Source organism: Pan troglodytes, chromosome 5, assembly GCF_028858775.2.
Source record: "Pan troglodytes isolate AG18354 chromosome 5, NHGRI_mPanTro3-v2.0_pri, whole genome shotgun sequence".
In the NCBI taxonomy this organism is placed as follows: domain Eukaryota; kingdom Metazoa; phylum Chordata; class Mammalia; order Primates; family Hominidae; genus Pan; species Pan troglodytes.
The window spans coordinates 11,681,140-11,704,413 of record NC_072403.2 but is presented as its reverse complement, the minus strand read 5'-3'; the positions used below and the strand labels follow the sequence as shown (position 1 = coordinate 11,704,413).

The 23,274-nt window shown below is 45.8% G+C and overlaps 1 protein-coding gene across 15 annotated transcripts in view; it reads right to left on the bottom strand.

The window, feature by feature from the left end:
- Window positions 1-23,274, bottom strand: part of FARS2 (phenylalanyl-tRNA synthetase 2, mitochondrial) — a 593,088-nt gene that overhangs the window by 107,970 nt on the left and 461,844 nt on the right.

The window sequence follows — 23,274 nt, the reverse complement described above, 5'->3', positions numbered from 1 at the left end:
AGCATGGCTTTCACCTTCTAATATTCAAGCTGTTCTGTACAGTTGCAAAGGGACGACAAAACTAGGAAGCGCTCCTGTAAATCAATACAAACACTGTGGCCTTTCAGCTGCTGTCAGGAAGGTGATGTGAGGTCCTGGCCTCATCCGTTGGCATCCAGAGCTTGTGGCCAGCACCCCCAAAACAGGGTGGGCTGTGGATTCCAGTGTTAGGGCTGGGGTGGGTGAAAGGAGGTCTCCGCCATTTCCAATGTGGTCACTTGAAGGATGTGAGTCACCAACTTAAGGCTGGCCCATCAATAGAATTTTAGAGGTGAGAAAAGTGAAAGGTTCAAGAGGGAGCTAAAGTTGCCATTTAATCAGATATTGGCATCCTTAAAGGTTCCCAAGAGAGCTTGAGATGACAGCCGGGAGAGATTTTCAAAATTCAAATACCTGGACATAGCCTACAAGGCAAAATTGATAATGCCATTGATTTTTGGGGCCCATATATCCTGCCCCTGCCCTGTGAGCCTTATATACACCCCACTCCACCCTCACACAAACACACGCACCCCTGGAGGTACCCTGCTGGCCTTCAGGAAACACACACATTCTCTCAGGAGTACTGGGAGCCCATTTCCTGGGAGCCCATTTCCTGAGAACCCATTTCCTGGCAGGGCTGTGGATACTTGCTCCTTTCCTCCTAGATCCAAGAATTCCTTCAATACTATGTCGTTTTGCTTTGTTTTCTATTTAAAGAAACTCTTATGGGATAGAAAGTTTACCAGTTCAGAACAATGTCACCTGATGATTTTTCCTTGTTTGCAATACCCTCAAACGTATCTTCTTTTTTTCAGACACTCAAAAAGCAAGAGGCAAGCAGAAGAGTGGAAGTGGCGGGGTGGTGGGAGGGTAGGAAAATGCAACCAAACAACCAAACCAAGAAAACAAAATGAAAAACTCTGCCAGATAAAAAATAAGAGGAAACTTTGTACAGAAAAAACAATAAAAGTCTCCAATTCTAAAAGCTTTCTACCAGTGAAATTCTCATTGAAGTCAGTGCTTAGAAGGTACTACATATAATGGGGAAAAAAATACTGAGTGCCTAATAAAAAACAACCTACTAGAATTCTTCAGAATTGTCATCCCTCTCCCCGCTCTCATCCCGTAGACTGACTTTGTTCTTTTGTAGAAACTGTTTAGAATGAAAGGGATAAGAAATACGGGAAAAGAAGCAATGCAGAGAGAAGGTTTCAAAGTAAGAGATGGGAGTTAAGTGTAACGATTAAAAGCAAAGTTGTGGAAGGGTGAAAGCTGCACCCCAAATGGGATCTGTGGGACATGAGATGCCGGCTGCATGTGAGCATCTTGGTAACCAAATAATAGGAAAGAATGTAGAAGCAGGCAATCCTGGGGCAAAAGCTGACGCCAAAGTACCTATTCATCTTAGAATTGAGACTCTGATCTGTCTTTCCCAAGGCCAGATCTACAGAGAAACTTTCTGTCTTGGGCAGAATAGCTGGCTGAGACATCAGAGACAGAGACTGAGGAAATATCCCAGGAGCCTGTTGACACAGACGCCCTGATAACTAAAGAGAAGTCCCAGCTGGGCGTGGTGGCTCATGCCTGTAATCCCAGCACTTTGGGAGGCTGAGGCGGGCGGATCACTTGAGGTCAGGAGTTCGAGACCAGCCTGGCCAACATGGCGAAACCCTGTCTCTACTAAAAAATACAAAAATTAACTGGGGGTGGTGGCACGTGCCTGTAATCCCAGCTGCTCAGGAGGCTGAGGCAGGAAAATGGCTTGAACCCAGGAGGCAGAGGTTGCAGTGAGCCGAGATCGTGCCACTGCACTCCAGCCTGGGCGACAGAGCCAGACTCTATCAGAAAAAAAAAAACAACAGGAAAAAACAAAAAGAAGTCCTTCAGCGCAGCCAGGCCAGGAGGCTGTTGTGCAAGCCTGGCTGCTGGTGCATATCCACAGGGGTTATAGACCCCATGGGAGTGGCCCCGTGGAAGCAAAGGTACAGGAGTGAGCAAGGGTCACTGGTAACACCAGCTGAACCATACCCTGGAAAGGCTCCCCCAGCTGCTGGGCATTCTAATCCTGTACATAGTGTGGATGAATCAATAGGAGACCTGGAAATACATGAAGAACATATAGAAGGGCAGGGAAAGACACGGCGTCATAGGCGAAGCTGTTGCATGACCAATGCTCTCCATTCCCATAGCATCCACACGCCCTGTGCATCTCCCGTGCAGTCAGCATAGGGTAACTCTCTGTACAACTGTGGGCCCAGTACACAGAGTCAGCTGGAAGAACAAAAGCTAAAAATGTGAATCTTACTAGTACTTGGTTAAACCTTTCTTCCTCAAACTTAAAGTGACTGTTGGTTTTAACAGGAATTAGTTCACCAACTCTCAGGATGCTTTAAGATCTGGATGTGCACCAACTCTCTCGGGATGCGGAGGCTGGTGTGGGAGGAAGGGCAGGCATTTCCAGAGAGGCCCTCGGGGACCCTGCCGCAGTCTGTGTTGGCACTGACTTGTTTGAACAGTGTGGCAGTCAGAAGTGAGTCCATTTCCCTTTAGTAGATCCAGTAAGCTGTCACGCATATTCTGCCTCAATAAGGCTCCTGGTAAGGAGAACAGGCCATGAAGGGCAGAGTGTGCCAGCAGTAATCTTCTCAAAGGCACTGGTCTACAAAAGACGGAGCCTGGGAATGAAGTACAACACGGATCCTGGAGTGCTGAAGTCTCTAGCAGTGGGGCTATTCCCCCCAGGTTACAGACTAACGAGTTGTTTCCCTGCCTTCAATTTCCTGGATAATGTGTGCTTGCTTACTGGGGATAAAAGGCAGGTCTCCAGGAGGGTTTCTCTTTGCCCAGGTGAAGCACGCTTTCTTACTGCAGGTAAGCGGTGAGCAATCGGAAAACATAGCATCTGGAAACGGGGGCTTTTGTGGCTCCACGACAAGCCTGGGAGGGAGGTTTGTAAATATCCGCAGTGCTGAAGCCAAGCTGATGGATTTTGCTTTTTTGAAAAAAAAAAAACCCTTACTTGGTACTTCATTTTGATTAGGAACAACCTTTGCACAGGTTGTGCGTCCACAGGCTTAAGAAATCTCTACTATTTACTTACCACATTGGTAAAAATTAAAATGGCCTCAAAGGTCACATGTATTTAAAAAAACCATCAAGGCAGGCTGCTCTACAATGAGGTTCCCAAAAAACTTATTTCGAATAGTTTCCTTACTTTTAAGTAACAGCTGAAACTTTCTCGTGTGCATTTTATCATGCCTTAGATGAAAAAGCTTTGAAGGGCCCTAACCCACTCTAGGAGGGGACCCACGATAAGCCTGGAGGAGATACTCTAGACTTCCAGTGTCCCCAGGACACATTCCCTACCAGCACACAGCAGACAGATGCCACTGTATGTAGTGGTTTGACCTGCTCTTCACTTTGGATTAAAACCATGCAGTGGTCGGAAGCATGGACTCTGGGGGCCTTTAAACCTTGGTTTAAGTCCTGGCTTTGCTGTATGACCTTGATGTGTTAATTTTTCTAAGCCATAATTGCTTTGCCTGTATAATTGGGTCAGCAATAGTATCTACCTCGTAGAGTTGCTGATGGGATTAAATCAAATGATGCAAGCAGTGTGTTTAGTGGGGTGGCAGGAACATGACAGGCTCCAAGAAGAGGGTCTGGATGTAGACCCAGGTCAACTCCCCTGCCTTTGCTCACAAAGGCTGTGTGACCTTGTGGCGGCACTAGGCACCGTCCTGCCTGACCTACCGTTCTGGGTAGGGGAACCCCTCACCCACTGTCCTCCTGGATTCAAAGCAAGGACTACAGAAGAAGGTTTAGAAGGAAGATTACTTTCTAACACTCCAGAATTTTGCTGTAAGAAGCAAAGTGGTCGCTGCTAGCCTGAGAAACATACATCTGTCTTGTAGACATTTCCCATGAAGATGGTCCTGCCTCCTACACACAGGCCATTGGGCACCTGAGGGCCCCAGGTCACAAATTCCTTCTCCTAAGCCATTTTGAATTAATTTTAAACAGAAAAAACAACCCACTGCTTTATTTTGTTTTTTATTATCGCTTCCCAGGGAATAACTGGTCAAACAACAGGCAGGTGTTCCAACTTTGCCAAAATTGGAAATGGCCATGCTAGAAGTTAGGATTCTTGATTTTTTTTTAATTACAATTTTTTTTTTTTTTTAGAGATGGGGGTCTCACTATGTTGCCCAGGCTAGTCTTGAACTCCTGATGTCAAGCAATCCTCCTACCTTGGCCTCCCAGAGCACTGGGATTACAGGCATGAGCCACTGCACCTGGCCAGGATTCTTCATTTTTTGATACATGCAACAACTTGGATGAATCCCAAGGGCATTATGTTGAGTGCAAAAGGCCCATCTCAAAAGGTCACATTCAGTGTGACTCCGTGTACATAATATTCTTAAAGGGACAAAATTATAGAGATGGAAAACAGATTAGTAGGTGCCAGAGGGTAGTGATGGTGGGGGTAAGGAGAGCAGGTGTGATAAGGACTAGCACAAGGGAGATCCTTTTCATGACAGAATGTGGCATGACTGATGCCTGTTCTAACGAGTCATTGTCCAGGCTGTGCTGGCTGTTAAATATTATGAATATAACCCCTAAGTGTTCCAAGATTTTGTCTTACATTCTAGAAAATGAAAAAAACCAACAACGATACACACGCAACTCTTTGGTTAAAGTTTTATGCTTTCAGGAGTCTTGAAACTGCATTTTTTTTTTTTTCTAAATGTATGGTCTGTGTTAAGTTTTTTGATTTTAACTGTTGGAAAGAAATCTGACTAGCTTCGTGACTCGTAACCAACTCTTCTTGCTGTTACCATATGGTGTTTCCTTTAATAAAAACATTTTACAGAAATAATGATAAAAAAAACTACTTTAAGCTTTTATAAAAGTTAGATGTTTCTGGCAATAAAAACATCCCTTATAATTATGTAGATAGCTTTGTACCCAGTAAACAGGAAAAACTCTGTTCTCCTTGCTGTTTTACTTCTAAGAAATGATGATGCTCTCTGTCATTCATCTTTGGACATATTCTGAATCTCTTATTCATTGACCTCACTTTGGATCGTAGTAATGTACACTGAAAGAACCTGTTCTATTCATACATCTTTTAGGGTTCTGTTTCCTCTGACTGTTAGCAGTACAGCAACATATTCAATCTCTTCAGAGCTCTGGCATACTGTGTCACTTCTGATGAGGGCAGCTGCATTCAACAAAAGAAAAAGGACACATTTAAAAAATTCTAGAAGTAGCTGGGTGTGGTGCTTATGCCTGTAATCCCAACACTTTGGGAGGCCAAGGCAGGAGGATTGCTTGAGCCTGGAGTTTGAGACCAGCCTGGGCAACATAGTGAGACCCTGTCTCTACAAAAAAATTAAAAAATTAGCTGGGTGTGGTGGTGTGCATCTGTAGTCCCAAGTACTCAGAAGGCTGAAGTGGGAGGATTGCGTGAGCCTAAGAGTTCAAGATCACAGTAAGCCATGATTGCACCACTGCACTCCAGCGTGGGTGACAGAGCAAGATGTGGTCTCTAAACAACAACAACAACAATAATAACAACGAATTCTGAAGGTATGCAGAACAAAGCAACTGCTAATAGTGCCATGGGGAATCTGGGCTCTTCTTTCTGTCCCACCATCCTTAGGAAGCAAGCCACGGTCTTCATGGGTTGCAAGATGGCTGCTGCCTCTCCAGTCCTCCTATCAGCAATGCACAGATAGACGGAAGAAGGGATACATGGTAAAAGGCCAAAGGGGCATGCCAGACAAAAAGCCCTCAGGGAACCTCATCCAGAAATTTCTGCTTATTCTCATTGGCCAAAACTGGGTCACATGACCACCTCTAGGCTGGGATGGGGAAGTTATGCATGCAGGCTAGGTCAGCTGACCAATGCCATCTGCCACTCACACTATTCCAGAAAGCAGGGAGGGGGCTCACTTCCCTTCCCATAGGATCTTATTTCTTTTTCAGACAGGGTCTTGCTCTGTCGCCCAGGCTGGACTGCAGTGGCACAATCTTGGCTCACTGCAACTTCCGCCTCCTGGGTTCAAGCAATTCTTCTGCCTTAGCCTCTTGAGTAGCTGGGACTACAGGCACATGCCACCACGTACGGTTAATTTTTGTATTTTTAGTAGAGACGGGGTTTCACTATGTTGGCCAGGCTGGTCTCGAACTCCTGACCTCGTGATCCACCCGCCTCGGCCTCCCGAAGCTCTGGGATTATAGGCGTGAGCCATTGCGCCCGGCCAGGATCTTATTTCTGAAGCCTATTCTATTTCTTGTTTCCCCCATTGCCTTTCAGGATCCCTTTTGAGTGGCTCTGAGTGTATTTCTGTGAAGTTTTCGAGGCTCAGTTTTACTTCTGATGGAAGTAACTGTGTGATCTCCCTTCACGCAGGGTCATCTGTGTTGCTAATGTATGGTACCTGTGAAGTCTGATTTCATTTCCTTACATTAATTCATAGGGTGAAGGGAAAGTAGAGTAAATTTAAATGAATGTTTTCATCCAAAATAATCTGGCTTAGTGTGGAGGGCGAGAGGAAGGGAGCAAACTCACGTGCTAATGGGCATGGTGGAGACAGAAGACAGATGAGTGAGATGGGATGCAAATTATTCCACATTACAGCAGCTGAGGCAGTAAATTGGTTTGCCATGTACTTACCCATCACTCTTAGATAACTCTCCCTTCTGGATTAAAAAAAGGGGTATTCTGGCACCTATGTGGTTTAAATTTATGCAAGAGTTGAATTCATGCTGGTCTATATTTAAAGCTCTGCAGCCATTTCTAGGATAAATAGCAAGGGGTACATGCAATTTAAAAAAAAAAATCCCTTAAGGTTAAGCTGGAAAAATAGTTTCTAGCTTGTTTTTAAACTACTATCAGTTGAGCTTTTGCACTTGAATACAATCCAAAAAATAATCAGGTGACATGTCTTAGAATCAATGTGGACATAACCTTATTCTGAAGGGCTGCTTGCCCTATTTGGGCTGGTCTTTTTAGAGGCAACAGTTGTGAGGAGGAGGAGGAGAATTCTCTCAGCTCTCCAGAGACAAGAATGTGCCACCTGTGGTGGCAATCTCCAGAGATGGCCCCTAGAGATCCCCACCTCCTGGTGTTCCTGTCTTGTGTGGCCCCTCCCACAATGGACCAGGGTCAGTCTGTGTGTTCAAGAGAATATGGCAGAAGTGATGGTGTGTCACTTCCAAAGCCAGGCTACTCAAGACATGTGGCCTCTCCCTGCTCTTGGGTCACTCCCTGGGGAATCCAGCTGCAATGCTTGCCCTGTGGAGGAGCCCAGGTGGTGAGGAGCTGAGGTCTCTGACCTACAGCCAGGGAGGAACCGAGCCTTTCCTGGCACAGCCGACTGACTGAGCTTGGAAGGGGGTCCTCCAGCCCCAGTTGAGCCTTCAGATCCCTGCAGCATCAGCTGACATCTTGGCTGCAACCCCGTGAGAAATCGACAGCCAGAATCAACCTGCCAAGCCCCTCTGTTTTGGGGGGTAATTCATTCTGCAGCAACAAATAACTCATCTAATATCCTTCCCACTTCCTAAATGGTTCAAGCCAGCTCTCCAATCTTCTTGAGAACAGTTTCCTAAAAGAAGAGCATCAGTGGCTGTCAGGACACTCTTAACTTCCTTATGAGTTTTGGCAAGTCACAAAGCACGGTGCCACAGACAGGTCCAGCCCCACAGCATGTGTTCGATAGGCTGGGGATGAAGGCAGCTCCCAAACAGTGAATTTGAAGGGTTAGAACATTACCGCTATTGACCACGGTTATTAATAGCAAATACGCGGAGCTTCACAAAGGCCTTTCAGACTTCATACTGTTTTATTAGCAGGCGAAAGATAAAGAATTCTTGGGAGAAAACAGCCAGGACTGTATGGTGTACTATTAATTATAATCACAGTGACCACTTATGTGCTGACACTTCACATCTTTCTTTCATCTGATCCTCACAACAGCCTCGAGAGAAACGGAGGCCCCGAGAGGTCAAGTACCCAGGCAGCAAGGAGCGATGGAGCGGCTGGAGTCAGGAGTGGGCCTGGAGCTGTCTTCCTCCAAAGCTCCAAGCCCTTAGTCACCAAAGTGTCCAGCATTTTCCTTGGTCCAGTCCACTAGTGTGACCTGGTGAGCTACACACACCAAAGGAAGGATCACAGGAAAATGACGTGGAAATAGCAGTGGATAGAATCAGAGAATCTGGAATCAAACTACAGTTCTGCTACTTATTAGCTCTGTGGCCTTGAGTAAGTTACTTAACCTTTCTGAGTCATTCATACATAGACATATTGCATAGATGTAATTCTATAATAAATGTATAATAAATGTAGCCAGGGGTACGTAGAGTAAAAAAGCCCTTGCGGCTAAATTGAAAATTAAAGTTTCTAGCCTTTGTTTTAAAATTAATAACTAATAACACTTTTTTTGCATTTTAATATAATCCACAAAATGACCAGGTGACACATCTGGCAATAAACGCGGAGTGAATCTTCTAGAAAGCTGCTTAGTTTATTGGGTTGGTCTTTTTGGATGCAGCAGTTGTGAGAAGAAGAATTAACTACCTACAGCTAGATACAGTGTACTACACTAACGGTTTCTATCTGTGTGACAGACACAGTTTCTATCTACACTATAGATTCAGATTGTATGTATGCATGCATGTATGTATGTATCTATCTATCTATCTACAAATCAAACAACCATCTATCTTTCCCTCTTATTTACAGAAGAACTCTCCAGGCTCTAATGAACTGTCCTCATTTTGTGTCAATTTCCCTAGGTATAAGATGAATATAATATAATGCCTATATCAAAGGGTTATTAAGAAGATTCAGTAAGATACTTTATACAAGGCATTTAAACTACTATCTGGCTATGTTAAGTGCTATGTAAGTGTTCCCTGTCATCATCACCATCATCTCCTTGCTCCCTCTCTACAGAGAGGGATTCTGATCTGATGGGTCAGATTCTGGGTCCAGCTGGCTCTCAAATAGAGAGCACAAGCTTGCCATGTGTTGAAACGGTGCCCACAGATGCATGGCCCGTCCTGACACCCTCTCCTTGCCTTATGTCACAGTGGAAACAAGACTGAAAGCCCAAGGCCTGCTTCCTTCTCCCATGCGCTTGAAGTCCTAAAGAAGACCAGCTCTTTCCTATGGGACAAGAGCTGGCTGTGGCTTTCTTTCTCAGGATAATGGGGATTCAGGATTGCAGGCTCTTGTGCTCCACTGGTCAGACCCCCAGTGCTGGTCTGTGGGGGGCAGGAAGAGGTCTCTTTGGCCTTTAGGACAGGGGTCCTGCTCCAGCCTAGCTTTCTAGAATTCTCATAAGAATTATACAGGGCTCTATTTCCATCTGCCACTGGAACTTGCCAAGCAGTGACGGCCATTGTCCACAGCAGGTTTTGGCAATCCCAAACCCCTTAGCTATTACACCAGTTTAGCACTCTTGGATCCCTTGATTACTTTTTACAACAGCAATGGTGATTATAATAGCAGGTATTTCTCGTGGACTTACCATGCACTAGACATTCATATATCCATTCATTTAATTCTTACAACAACTGCAATAGCAAGGCTATTCCAATCCCTACTCCATACATGTAAGAAAACGAAGTCCAGAGAGGCTAGTGATTTCACAGGGTTACACAGCAAAGAACTAGGCTGGGACCAAAACTCAGTTCTCCCTCACTTAGGAGCCGGTGTCCCCCATGGTCAGTGGGACCTATCAGTGTGTGGCAGCTATGAGATCTCTGATCTGATTTCATGACACTGAGGAAAAACCAGATAGGTGGGTACAGCATGGACTCCACAGTGTTGCCAAGACTCAACTCTGGGCTACTAATCCTTACATGTTCTTGAGCAAAGGCAGTTAAAGACTGGAGAGTCAGCATGATTAAAATTAGGGCAAGGCAGTGGAGAGGAGGGAGAACAAAAACAAAATGTAAACCCACCTGGGGCTATGAAATGTTTTTGGTATTTTGGAAAGAGAGTCAATGGTTAGGATGGAAAAAAATCACATCTTTTTAGAGCAAAAATTCCCTTTCCTGGTCCGTGGTATTGCATAGATTAAAGAAAATGGCCCACGTGACCTCCTGCTGTAATTTGAAATGATTCAGGACACACTCCATGTGTAACTGACAGAACTCCAATTTCCTCTGTTGAAAACGAAATCCCATTTTCACTTGTGGGTATTCCATTCATCTTTGCGTTTTTGGTTTTTTAATTACACAGTAGAAAGTGCTACTGTGATTTCCTCCCCATGTCATGATGGCAGTATTCATCAAGAAGTTTTTAATTCTATACAGCAATTGCTTCTCTTCAAAAATCTAATTTCAATCTCCGCAGAGGCAGAAGGGTAGGATTTTTTGACCCTGAGGTTAATTATCTGCAAATAAGTTAAAATCACACAAAACCTCTTTCTGGGAAAAGGGAATCCAAGCTCAACCCCTCACTTCACCTGTCTGGCCATTGGTGGTGGTGTGGAAGGTGAGGTTGGGTTGGGCACCACCTAGCCGGGGGCGTGGGGCCAGGACTGTCTCCTGGTGGTTGCATTTTCAGAGCTTTGCACAGTATGTGGCATGAAGGAAGAATTCAGCAACTGTGGAAGTGATGTGAAGTGAAGGCAGAGTGAATAGAAGAACAGGATTTGAATCATGCCTGATTTTTTTTTTTTGAAGGATATGAAAATGTCCCATCTCTGGTGGAAAAAAGAAAGAGGGAAGCGAAGAGGAGACTCACTAGGAGCTGTCCAGGAGCTCGTGACTGGGGCTGGAGTCCGGCTGACCCATGGCAGGAAAGCTTGATGTGTCTGGGGATCAGGGCTCTTGCTCCCGGGCTCCGCCCCTTGGCACTGTGCTGTTTTTCTCCCTCCTCATTGAGAATGTCCACTCTTCTTTCCAAGTTCTCTAATTCTCTCTCGATGGGCCCAACATTCATTTCATTCATGGTCATTTATTCATTTGCTGAACACAATCTGTGTGGTCTGACATTGAAAGCTGGGGGAATGGGTCAGAAGGGAGAGGAGCTACAGAGATGAGAACAACGAGATCTAACAGGTGTTGCATGCTTGCTACGTGCCAGGCCCGACTGTGAGGCTTTCCCAAGCCTTAACCTGTCTAATCCTTACTGCCTCCCTAGGAGGCTGAACACACCTGGGTCACTGCCCTCCATGGAGGGCTGGAGTGTGCACCGCCATATCACCGACACGTACCTCTCTCAATCATGATACTCCTGTTTCCTGCTACTAGAGCCATTTGTTGACACTGTCACTTTCAACGACTGTTCATTCACTTTTGTGTCCCCAGCATCTATAGCAGGTGCTGAGCAATGTTTGCTGTGTTATTTAAGCGACTTTCAATCCAACAAGAAAGGACACTCACATAAGAAGAACACAAAACCCTGCATGAGGATCATCGGGGACAGCTGTCTCAGTGATGGGGTCAGCAGGACCCTGAGGAGGAGCACAGGAGATAGGGAGGCAGAGAGTGTGGGGGCCAGGTGCGGCTCTACAGGGAGGCTCTCCTAGCTCGGGCTGCGTGAGGGTCTCATACAGCCAGGCCCATACAGCCCAGATGAAACATGAAAGAATAAACCACATCAGGACACTGAGAGGGGGAAGGGTCCCAGCCATGGCTAGCAAATGTTGAGGACCTCAGAGGGACCAAGGGGCCCTATTTTTCTGATTTTTTCTGATCTTCAGTTTAATGAGAAAGGATGTTGGAGAAGACAGACAGAGATCAAACAGCGTGTCCCAAAGTGAAAGATCCATAGGTTTTGGTGGAATTTCACTGCAAAGGGACTTTGAGCTCCAAGTACACGATACGCCCTGGCTTCTGCCCTGCTATGACATGGTGCTACTCATAGAGGAGTACACAGGACATCAAAGGGTACAACAGAATAAAACCGCTCATTAAAAACCATACTCCTGTGTGTGAAAAGTGCTCAAAGAATGGCGCCCATGGCTTCTAATCCAAGGGGCAGGAGCCCAGGGCGTGAGTGCAGAAGGAGGAGACATGGAACGAATCTGGGGAGCAAGAGGATTGAGGATCTGGGGCCACGGTCTCTGAGGGGACCAAGGAGACAGCCCCACGGAGGAGGAGAGTCTGGAGGGCTATATGGAGAGAGAGGAGAGCTGAAAACAAAGAGGAGGAAGAAGGGAAAGAAGAAGGCACATGGAAGAGAAGGAGGAAGAGGAAGGAAGGCAAGACAGGAGCGGGGCTTGTCTTCCTCTGAGTGGTAGTTCCTAGGATCTGTCCAATACACTCAGTCTCATTTTCCCAGTTTCTTTATGCCTCTTTTAAAAAGCCCAACTCCCGGTTTCTCTGAAATGACCAATGCTTGTCACTTTCTCTGATCAGCTGACTCTCCTGACAATCATCGGGGGCGGGCTGTATGGTGAGCATGTACACACATGCTCCAGGTCTCAGTGTTTTCTCCAGACAAATGAGCGTGTAGTCATTAGGGCTGATGCTTTCAGAGCCAGCAGTGTGGGTCTGTGTCCCAGCTCTACCACTTAGTAGCTGTGTGACATTGGGCAAGTTACTCAACCTTGCTGTGTTCCAGTTGCCTCATCTCTAAAAGACCATCTAGGGCTGAAAGGATTAACGGAGTTAATCCGTATAAAGCTCTCAGAACAGTGCTTGAAACATAAGCACACAGTAGAACTGGCAATCATCATTGCAGTGATTAGGGGAGGTAAGATTACTACTACCAAAAGAACCATTTAATAAGAGTAAGTGAGGACTTTGCTCATGACCTCTAGAAGATTGCCAACTCTTGCAAAATCTGTCCTTTGTGATGAATATTTTGCTCCTCTTAGGAGGAGGTTTAATTCCTCTCTACTGGCCCTGGGCTCGGACATATTAACTGATGATGGTGAATTACTGCCTTGTGACACATCTTTGGAAAATAAATCTAAGAAAAACAGTTCTAGTTGTAAAAAAAAACCTCTTTGTAATCTAGAAAATCCTTTTTCTACATAAATAGATCTAGGACTGGGTAAGTGATCTTCCTTATGACCAAAACATTTTCCTCTGTCTTTACCATTCTTCCTTCCCTCTGGTCTCAAAAAAGCAGCATCTCTCTTCCTCCCAAGTACCTTCCCCCAACTATTTAGTACCTTGGATCTTATCCAGCTTGCTCAGTAATTATCTCCTCTATCCTCAATCAATCAATTGCGCTCTCTCGCTGTCTCTCTCTCTTTCTAGAAAGGCTCACAGTTTGAGTATGTTTAGCTCCCAAGGCACTGCTGTCCCAGGATGGATATTGGGCAGCTCAGCTACATGGACAGATGGACAGATCAATGGGTAAGCAGATAGGTGAATAAATGAACAATTATTAAACATTCAGTAAACAAACAGACTGGCATATCTTTAAAATGGGTGGGCTGCCTTGGTGTGATTCCTGTAGACCAGTGGTTCTTATCTGAAGGGAATTTTGCTCCCTAGAGGGCACTGCACAATGGCTGAAGATATTTGTGGTTGTCACAACTGGGGTCAGGGGGCTGCTCCTGGCATCCAGTCAGCAGAAGCCAGGGATGCTGGTAAACAGCCTACAATGCCCAGGTCAGCCCCCATGATAAAGAATAATCTGGTTCAAAATGTCCATAGAGTTTCGAAAGGTGGCTCTTAGGAAACAGGTAGGTGTTTTCAGGGTAAGTGAAGGAGCATAGGAGTCATTTTATACTTGAAAATATGTGCCTTGAGAGCAAACATACAAAAAACAAAAACAAAGCAGAGAAAGAAGCCTGTGCCTAAAAAAATGAGGGCACAGGTACTTGTGGGTAACCTACACGTCCATCCTTGAAGGGGAAAGAAGAGGGAAAGGCAGATGCAGTCCTCTGAGTACCGAGGAGGACAAAGCATTGCAAAAGACCCTAAACATTTTCCAAGAGAAAAATACAATGAGCATAAACCTCATCTTTGGAAAATCTTACGGCCAGGTGCAGGCTGCTTTTTCCGGACAAGCTCTCTAGCCTCTAAGGTGTGTGTCTACTCAGCTGCCTTTGCCCATTTCCTCCAGTGACCCCACTCCAGTGTCCTCAGCCCCTGCTCTCTGGGACGTCCACGCCCCCATTCCAGGGGCAGGCTCTGAGCCTCGCCTCTGCTGTGCCCGTGGGAGGGCTGGGACAGTCACAGGGCCTAATTGGACACCTCCAGAGACTGACGATGCTCTGGGGACACCTCATTCATTAGCACGAGCTATTCATTTCCTTTACCTCGAGAGGAAGGTGAGTCAACACACACTCAAGACCAACTCCCAACACCAGCGGCCCAGGGCCTGGCTCTTTCCTGCAGCAGGAAGATTGATTCCACCTGGGACTAAATGCCTGCTTTGCTTAAGTGCCCTTTTCAGTTAAGTTGTGAAAAACGGAAATAAGAGTCATCTGCAGTATGAGTGAGCACTGCAGATGCCGAAAGCCATCGGAATCTCCTGCCAGCTTCCCGGGTAGCGGGCGTCCTGGCAGGCTTCAGAACAGGCCACTGTCAAGAGCACACCAGCCAGTGCTGGGGACGAGGAATATCTCTCCCCGTCTACCACCTTCAAAAGTCAGTGAAGGGACAGTGGTGAGCTCAGGCAGGGTTTCGGGGCAGGCAGTCCCTGCAACGTAGGGTTGCCGAGGGAGGCCAGCGCAGTGGCTGAGAGAGGAAAGTTTCACCCAAATCCACGGCTCACATCGGGAGAGTACCTGGTTATTTTCTGAAGAAACCCGACCGCGGGAGGCTCAAGGCTGGACTTGCCACTTCTAGTACTCTAAACCCAGCCTCCATTTCTTTCCTCCAGCTAGACTTCCCTGAAGAAGAGGGAGCTGTGTATACTGAGCCTTTCTTTATGATTTAAACCAATTTGCTGCTAGTTATAGCTATCCACGGCGCACAATGTGTTTTTCCTGTCACTTACTGCAGGCAGAGAATCATGTGAGTGTGTTCTCAGCTTTGCCAACAGCAAAAATCATTTTGAAGAAGGCATCCCTTTTCCATGAGTAGAATTATTCCCTATACCTCCTCACCCCCTCCCTGTCATGAATAAACAGTCATTTTAGCGTCAGCAAACCTCACTTCAAAAACAGGCAAAGCAAAACAAAAAACAAAAACAATAAAGCTTTAATGCTCCAAAATCCATAATCCCCCTCCAAATGTCACTGAGTGAAAGCACTCAAGACCCTTCTAAGCACATTAGCAAGCCAAACCAGCCCATTCCCAGCTATTAGGCTATTTTGAAACAAACCCAAATTATTGGGTGGAATTGCAGGCCCGGCCTAATTCCTCCATTTAAGTTTCTCAGGAAACTATCCCTGTGATCGGAAACCCTGGCTACCCTTTGAGATGAACAAAGGAGGCAGACACTGTTGATGAAACATTAATGACCAATTTGCAAATGTTCTCGGACCCTGTTAGTTCATCGAGGGGCCATCAAGGCGGCATCCACTCATCTCTCACTTTATTCTTTCAATTATTTAGCATCCATTAAGTGCCCACGGTGGTAAGCTAAGCTCCCAGGGACCTTTCACCCCAACACTTCCCCTCTAACAGCGTCATTCACCTGGTGGCCCTCCCAGCTGCACGGGCAACTCAACCTTTGACTTGAGGCAGGAAGCTCATTTAGAAATCAGTCTGTTGGTATCCCTCGCATTACATATCCAAGTGCTGGGGACACATGGCAACGAGCAGAATGTATAGAAGCTCGAGGAAGTGTTTTGAGCTGTCAGAGTGCATGGGAAGAAAATGCACCTGAAAATATGATCCTCGTGGCACTCCAATCTGTGAACTCCTCAGACCCACTTTATCTGGACTTAACTCATTCATTGGGGCGTGTATTAAAGATGTATAGGTGCCACAATGGCCCAAGCATGGCCTCAGTAGGAAGACAGGGATACAGTAACAGCTGCAGGGAGGGCTGAGCAAGGCTGCAGACTCACAGAGCCAAGTCCTGACCACATGGAGACCGCTGAATGCACTTTCTTCAGTTACCCGAAACCCGCTAGCGTGGCATTTTACTTAAACAGAAAGTCTCTGACCTGGCCTTTCCTACGTTCTGGCCAGTCAGCACCCTGCCTCTGAAAAATGTAACAAGTATAAGTGACACCACTGCCTCAGAGAAAGTAGCAGGTGCTGCGAGACAGGCACAAACACAGTGTTCCAGGAGACCAAGGGAGGAGGGAAAGTTCTGTGCAGAAGAACGGGGTCCAACCTCATAGAGAAGGCTACATTTGAACCATCTGAACCACTGAATAAAACTAGTGATGAGAGGAACAGCCCCTCCCATGCCCACCCCTACAGCAGCAGCCGCCGTTACTGTTGACTGAGCAGCTTCCTGGGTGCCATGCACTGCAGTCACGCTTTTCCTACCAGTAACAGCCCGGTGAGGAAGGTAGGTACTGCAGAGGCATTGCTCCTTTACAGACGGTGGAAGTGAAGCTCAATGAGGCCAAGTATCTGACCCAAGGCCATACCGTTTGCAGTTGACAGCGGTCATGAAGGTATTTGAACTGTGCTTGTTTTAACCAAGACCATCAATGTGATAGCCTAAGGATGCTACTTTCAGCCCCTGTCCAGTTACCTGTCCAGGTACCTGGAAGGGCCATGATCCTGAGGAAGCACTGTCTGTGAGGAAGGGAAGGGCCCACTGTCTCTGGTGCAGGAGCCATTGGCTGGGAATTTCCATTCCTAGAGATGGCGGTGCCCCTGGGGCTTAAAGAGGGCAGAGGGGTTCGCAGATCAAGAGCAGGTCTTTAAGAACTGACATCCCCCACCCTCTGGAGCCCTCCATCTCTGCTAAAACAATGGCTGCTCTGGAGTTGTGGTCTCTGAGGCATAGAGGGATCCTGGGCACATGCTCCCTCCTTTATTTTTTCTACTTTAAAAATATCGTTAAGACAATTGCAGAAACATTAAAGGAAAACAATTCATGTGCTCCTGCGCTGCCCATCTTAACAGGAGTGCCACTGTTTATCTGTGTTTCTTTACGGCCCTGGCTCATGTGCAACCATGTTTTCACATCGTGAGGACCATCATGCATGTGTGGTTTCAGGCTTTATTTCATTTATCATCATTGCCTAAATATTTGCCCATGCTGCAGCAGAGTCTTCATTCTTAGCATCATACTGGTGGGCTCCAGCCATCACCTAGGAGCCCCCTGGCACTGGGCCTGCTGGTGAGGGAGTGAGGCGCTGCAAATTCCTTCCCCAAGTCTACGCGTGGGCAGCATGGCCTCAAACATGCACACGTGTATTGTAACCCCTGATGAGGGCCTTCTGGAGGTGATTAATCCCAAGTGAGGATTAAAAAAAAAAAGATTCTAAAAAGAAAAAAGGAGCCAGGTTTCTACTTATGTGAGTGAACATAGTGCAGGTGCCGTTTTGAGGAAGGTGGCAGCATACCTAGTCTTTTAAAGTCAGGCCTCTACTGTGCCGTACTGTGAATGACACCCACTGACCCAAATTCATCCACCTCCTTCCAATGCCTATTCCAACAATGATGATGACAATGGTGGTAATTATAATACCAGCTTACCCTTATTTATTTATTTAGAGGCAGAGTCTTGCTCTGTTGCCCAGGCTGGAGTGCAGTGGCCCCATCTCGACTCACTGCAACCTCTGCCTCTCCGGTTCAAGCGATTCTCCTGCCTCAGCCTCCCGAGTAGCTGGGATTACAGGTGTGCGCACCACGCCCAGCTAATTTTTGTATTTTTAGTAGACACGGGGTTTCGCCATGTTGGCCAGGCTAGTCTCGAACTCCTGAGCTCAACTGATCCACCAGCCTTGGCCTCTCAAAGTGCTGGGATTACAGGTGTCAGCCACCATGCCTGGCCCCAGCTAACCTTTTTAAAGCACTTTTCCACAGCTAGGCAAAGCTCCAAAAATGTCACATGCATCAACTCATTTGCTCTTTTAAGTACATACCACTATTATTTCTGTTTTACAGGTGTAGAAACTGAGGCACAGGGAGGCCAGGTAACTCTTCCCACTGCCAGTGGCCAGGACTGGAGCCCGGGCAGCCAGGCTGCAGAGGCCATGCTTGGAACCATTTTAAAATAACTGCCTCAAAACTCAGACCTAACTTCCCTCCCTGCTCAAAGGTCTTCTCACCTGATGATCATCAAACGCAGTTCCAACTTCTTACTCTGGCACTTAACACCTTGCCCAACCTGCCTCCAAAGCTCCTTTCCAATTTTCTCCCCACGGACACCCTTCACCTTCCTCCATACACCCCAGCGCCCATGTTCAAAGTCATCACGCCATCCCCAAAACAGGCTACGAATTTGGCCATCACTAACCCTCTCTTTCAACTAAAGAAAGCTGCTCAGCACTGGGGTGTCTGCTCCGCATCATCCAGAGATTTCATGGAAATCCCACGGCTTTTAAGTCAGGCCATTGCAAAATACCTTCCCTTAGACAGAAGACATAGCTGACTGCCTTCCACGTGTGGTAACACGGTAATAGCGAGAAACTTCATTTCATCTTTAGAATTTTGTGTGATTATTTGTTTAATGGCATCTGCCCCACTACGTTTTAGTCTCCTGGAAGGAAAGATCTATGTCTGTGTCTTGTCTGCTGCCTGGCATGGTGCAGGACACAGAATAGACCTAACATACATTTCAAAAAGGGGCAGATGTATTTCATGTTACTGTGGAGACCTGAATTAGGATTGATCTGTGGAAATTATGGGGCAGATTATGGATCAATGTAAAGAAGAATTCCCTGATTACAAAGAGTGGTTCTGAAGTACGGTGGGCTGCTATGCATGGAGGCTGAGGGGAGGTGAGTGCAGCCAGTGTCGGGGAGGACACAGAAGCCTCAAGACCCTTCCGTGAGGGACAGTCTTAGCCTCGGCTGGCCCCCGTAGAGCACCAGGCTGAGGCTGCAGGATGCGCTGTCTCCTGCCAGGCACAGTCATGAGAGGAGTTCTCCGCCTCCCTTCTCAACTAGTGGTGGTTTCTTTTTGCGCCCTGGGGGCTCTGTTCCTTGGCTGTGAGCCACCCTGGGGACTCAGAGCTGGCTCTGGCCACCTCATGGGCACAGGCAATCCTGAGACTCAGGCCACAGTGGCACTACTATGGTCATGGATATTTCCTGATGACCACAAAGGGAAGGGATGGCTCCAGCAATGGAGTCCCCTGTCATTTCCTGTGTGCAAACATTCTGCTTACTCCTTGTCCCTGCTAGCTCCTCTTCATCCTGGAACCAAGAATCACCCAGTTCCTCTTGAATCCAGCAGGGAGGGCACCGGTGGTTGCCCTCTCAGGTCTCTGATGGCTGACAGCCCTGTGCCAACCCTTCCTTAGGAAAGGCGTCTAAGCTGTGGAAGCTGCCTAATGGCGCAGATTCTAAGCCCCATCAGAGAAGTGAAACCATGCAGTGTGGGGAAAAGGGAACTGAAATTGAAAACCCTTGCCTGGAGCAGCCTCCCGTGTAACCCACTGGGGCGGCCCTTCCTTTCCCGCCGAGCCCACTCTTTCTCTGACAGCCCCTGTGCGGTGGGCAGCCCAGCGTGGCCACCCCAGAGTGGCCACCGCTCTGCAGAGCGTTTCCTCTGTCTTGGGGGAGTGTGACTGTCACTAGCTGGGCCCCTCACAACAGAGACCGCCTGCTGTGGCCGCTTCTAAAATTCATTTCAAGGCACAGTTTGGCCCAAAGCCCTGAAGCCTCTTTTCAGGAAGAAAGCACGGAGCCTCCCAATTTCATTTTGTTTTCTTACTGCTTGTTCAAAGAACAATCATATAAGATAAAAATACCATCCCCAGGCAAAGAGAATTTAATTCAAACATTCTTGAGAACAGATTCAACAACCTTTTCCTCACACGCAAAACAAAAACAAACCTGCTTCATTCTTGCTTTTTCCCAGTTACATAAAGATAGGAAAAATGGATCGAGAGAGGCAGTGTATACAGGAGAGAGAATCTCCACCTGTGCAGTAAACGTGACTGAGAGGCTTGTGACAGCGGTTCACAGGCATTGTCCTGTTGGATGTTCTCAACAAGCCTATGAGCGGATCCTGCAATTATTCCACATCATAGATGAAGAAGATGAAGACACTGAGGCCTGGAAGGGTCTGCAGTGTGTCCAAGGGTGCACACAAAGCCGAGTTTTGAATCCAGCAGCCTTTTCCCATGACCCATGATACTACACTTGATATTTGCAATAACTAGGGTTGAACAAGCTAGAAATCAAATGGCATGTAAATAAATGAAATATATAGATATGAGCTTTGTTTCTTTTCTACCCTTATTCTCTTTTTATATCAAACCCAGGGGCACGTACTTGGGTCTGTCATGACCCGTGGCTCCCGACACACTCGTGAGTGGCCCATTCGTGGCCTGTCACCTTCACTCACTCACCCTTACTTAATAAGATCACAAACACCCACAAAACACCACTCACCCCCAGAACCGGAACTCGGATGAGGACTTTTGTCCATCTGTGGAGTCTTCCCCAACTCATCCTCCTGCCTGCCCTCTCTCAGGGAATCACTGTTCTGAATCCTTGTTTATTGCTCCCTTGACTTCCTTTGTAGATAGCTCTGAGGTTTTAATAAGTTGTTTATTTTATAAAATGAATACCATGCTGTATGTAATCTTTTGGGATTTTCTTTTTCACTTATATTTACAACTTTATAACTAGGGTTTAGAGTTTCAAACCCAGTCGTGGCCCCCTAGAGAAGAATGGAGGTGGAAGTGGGGTGAGGGGAGACTTCCTGAGGCTACAAGGTGGACATGACCTTTCCACCTTGCTTCACACCCCTCCAAGGACATCCTCGTTGCACTCAGAATAAAATCCAGCTCTCACCTTGGTTCCTCAGGCCCGATCAGTGTAGCCCTCGACAGCCTCACTGACCTTTTCTCTCCCCGCGCTTCCCCCTCCTCACCATGCTCAGCACAGGGGTTCTTCTGCTGCCTCTGGAACATTCCCTGTGAGCTCTTGCCATCAAGCCTGGGCTGGCTATCCCAGTCGATCTGCTCTTAAGTTTCATCTTAAACGTCACTGCCTCTGCAGCCTTTCAGGGCCATCCCACCTGAGATAACCCCTCTGTCACAGAGCACTGCTTTGTTTTGGTTACAGCACCCCTGATGTATTTTGTTTATTATCTATCTTCCCCCTTTACAAGAAAAACGTCTTGTCTATGTCAAACTGTATATCTAGTGAGGAGTTTTAAAAGACTGTTCTGCAGACCTGTGGGGGTCTCCAAAACCCTTTCAGGGATTTGTAAGGTCAAAGCATTTTCATACTATTAAGACTTTATTTGCCCTTTTCGCAGTATTGCCACTTACATCTTTGGTGCAAAAGCAACGGTAGATAAAACTGTGGGTGCCTTAGCCGGGATCAAGGTAGTGGCACCAGCTTATACTGGCAGTCACTGCATTTTTTACCATCTCACACTTACAAGGAGAAAAACAACAATTTGTTTCATCCATTAAAGCTGGAAAAAAAGAGAATATTTAAAAAGTCCTTAAAAAGCACTACAAATTATTACCTTTATTAAGTTTCAACCCTTGATATGTCTTTTTTATATTCTGTGTGACTTAGTGGGAAACACACACAGAGAACCCGTGGTACATGCTGAAGCACAAGGTTGTCTCAAGGAAATGTGCATCTGAGATTCAACTGTGAGCTGAACCAGCAACTCTTTTTCATGGAACATTATTTTTACATGGAAGAAGTACTGACAGACCAATGATGGCAGAGATAATAAATGCAATGAGCCTGCCACTTCAAGAACTGACAATGTTTTTGGCCAATGATAAAATTCAAGCAAATTTGGAAAATTCTCAACGTTGGAAAATGTGTCTCCATATTTCCCAATACTTAAGGCATTCCTGATAGGATTGGTGGTGATACTAATGAATGTGATTTTTTGATCTTAGATAATGAAATGTGTCGACGCTTAAAAGAGTTACATAACTCACTGAACCAATATTTCTAATTGAATGATGCACGATTTCACACAATCATGAAAAAGTGAATGATCCATTCAAAATTGCAAGATAGACTAATCGATTTCAATGTAACAAGTGAAAAATTATATCAGTCATTGATATAATTTCAGATTTCACAATGCAACTAACTTTTAAAAAACTACTACTTTTCCGGTTTTGGTAGAGTGTCAAAGAATGAATAGCCACAATTTTCTCAAAAGGCTATTAACACACTTTTCCCTTTTCTAACAAAATATCTGGGGTAACCAAAACAACTTAGAGCATCAGACTGAATACAGAAGCTGGTATAAGAAGCTAGTTGTCTTCTTAGACGAGACCCGAAAAAGATTTGCAAAAATATAAATCAATGTCATTCTTTTCATAAAAATTTTTATAGTTATTTTTCATAGAATTATATTAGGTTAATATGCAATGGTTTTATTATTGATATGTTTAAATAATAAAATCTTTTAAAATGTTTTACTTAAAACATTTAAACTTTATTTCTTTTTAAAGAGACAGGTTTCACTATGTCACCCAGGCTAGAGTATAGTGGTATGATCACAGCTCACTGCAGCCTCGACCTCCTGGCCTCAAACAATCTTTTCACCTCAGCCTCCTAAGTGGCTGGGACTACAGGCATGTGCTACCAAGCACAGTAAAAAAAAATTTTTTTTGTAGTGATGGGGGTCTTGCTATGTTACCCAGGCTGGTCTTGAACTCCTATCCTCAAGCAATCCTTCTGCCTCCACCTCCCAAAGTGCTGGGACTATAGGGCATGAGCCACTATGCCCAGGCAAAGCATTTAAACATTTATATACAGTTTTAATTTTTAATATGGTCAATATCAGTAGATATGACCCCAAATAAACAAAAACTCTCTGGGGTCCTCAATAATTTTTAAGAATGTAAAGGGGATCTTGAGGCTATTTAAATTTAATAATCTTGAGACTTATGAATGTAAAGGCGATCTGGAAAACTAGTGGTCTGAGAATGCTGCTCTAGAGCCTAGGGCATGCTAGGTACGCAATAAATGCTGAATGAATATTGTAAAGACACATTCTCTTTAGTATTTGTCTGCCTTCTGAAGCTTCTCTCTTTCAAAACATCTCCAATTAACATCTGGAAAACTGATCAATTAACATCTGGAAAACTGATCTGTTTGTTTTATTTTCTTGTGAGCCATAATGCTTTAACTAGGGCTCATACACGTTTGAGCAGCGCTACTTAGATGAAGACCCAATGGCAAGAGTCTGTAAGCCCCAGAACTCAGAAGTTACCCTCAGAATCACTATGAATGTCTCCAACTATTTTTT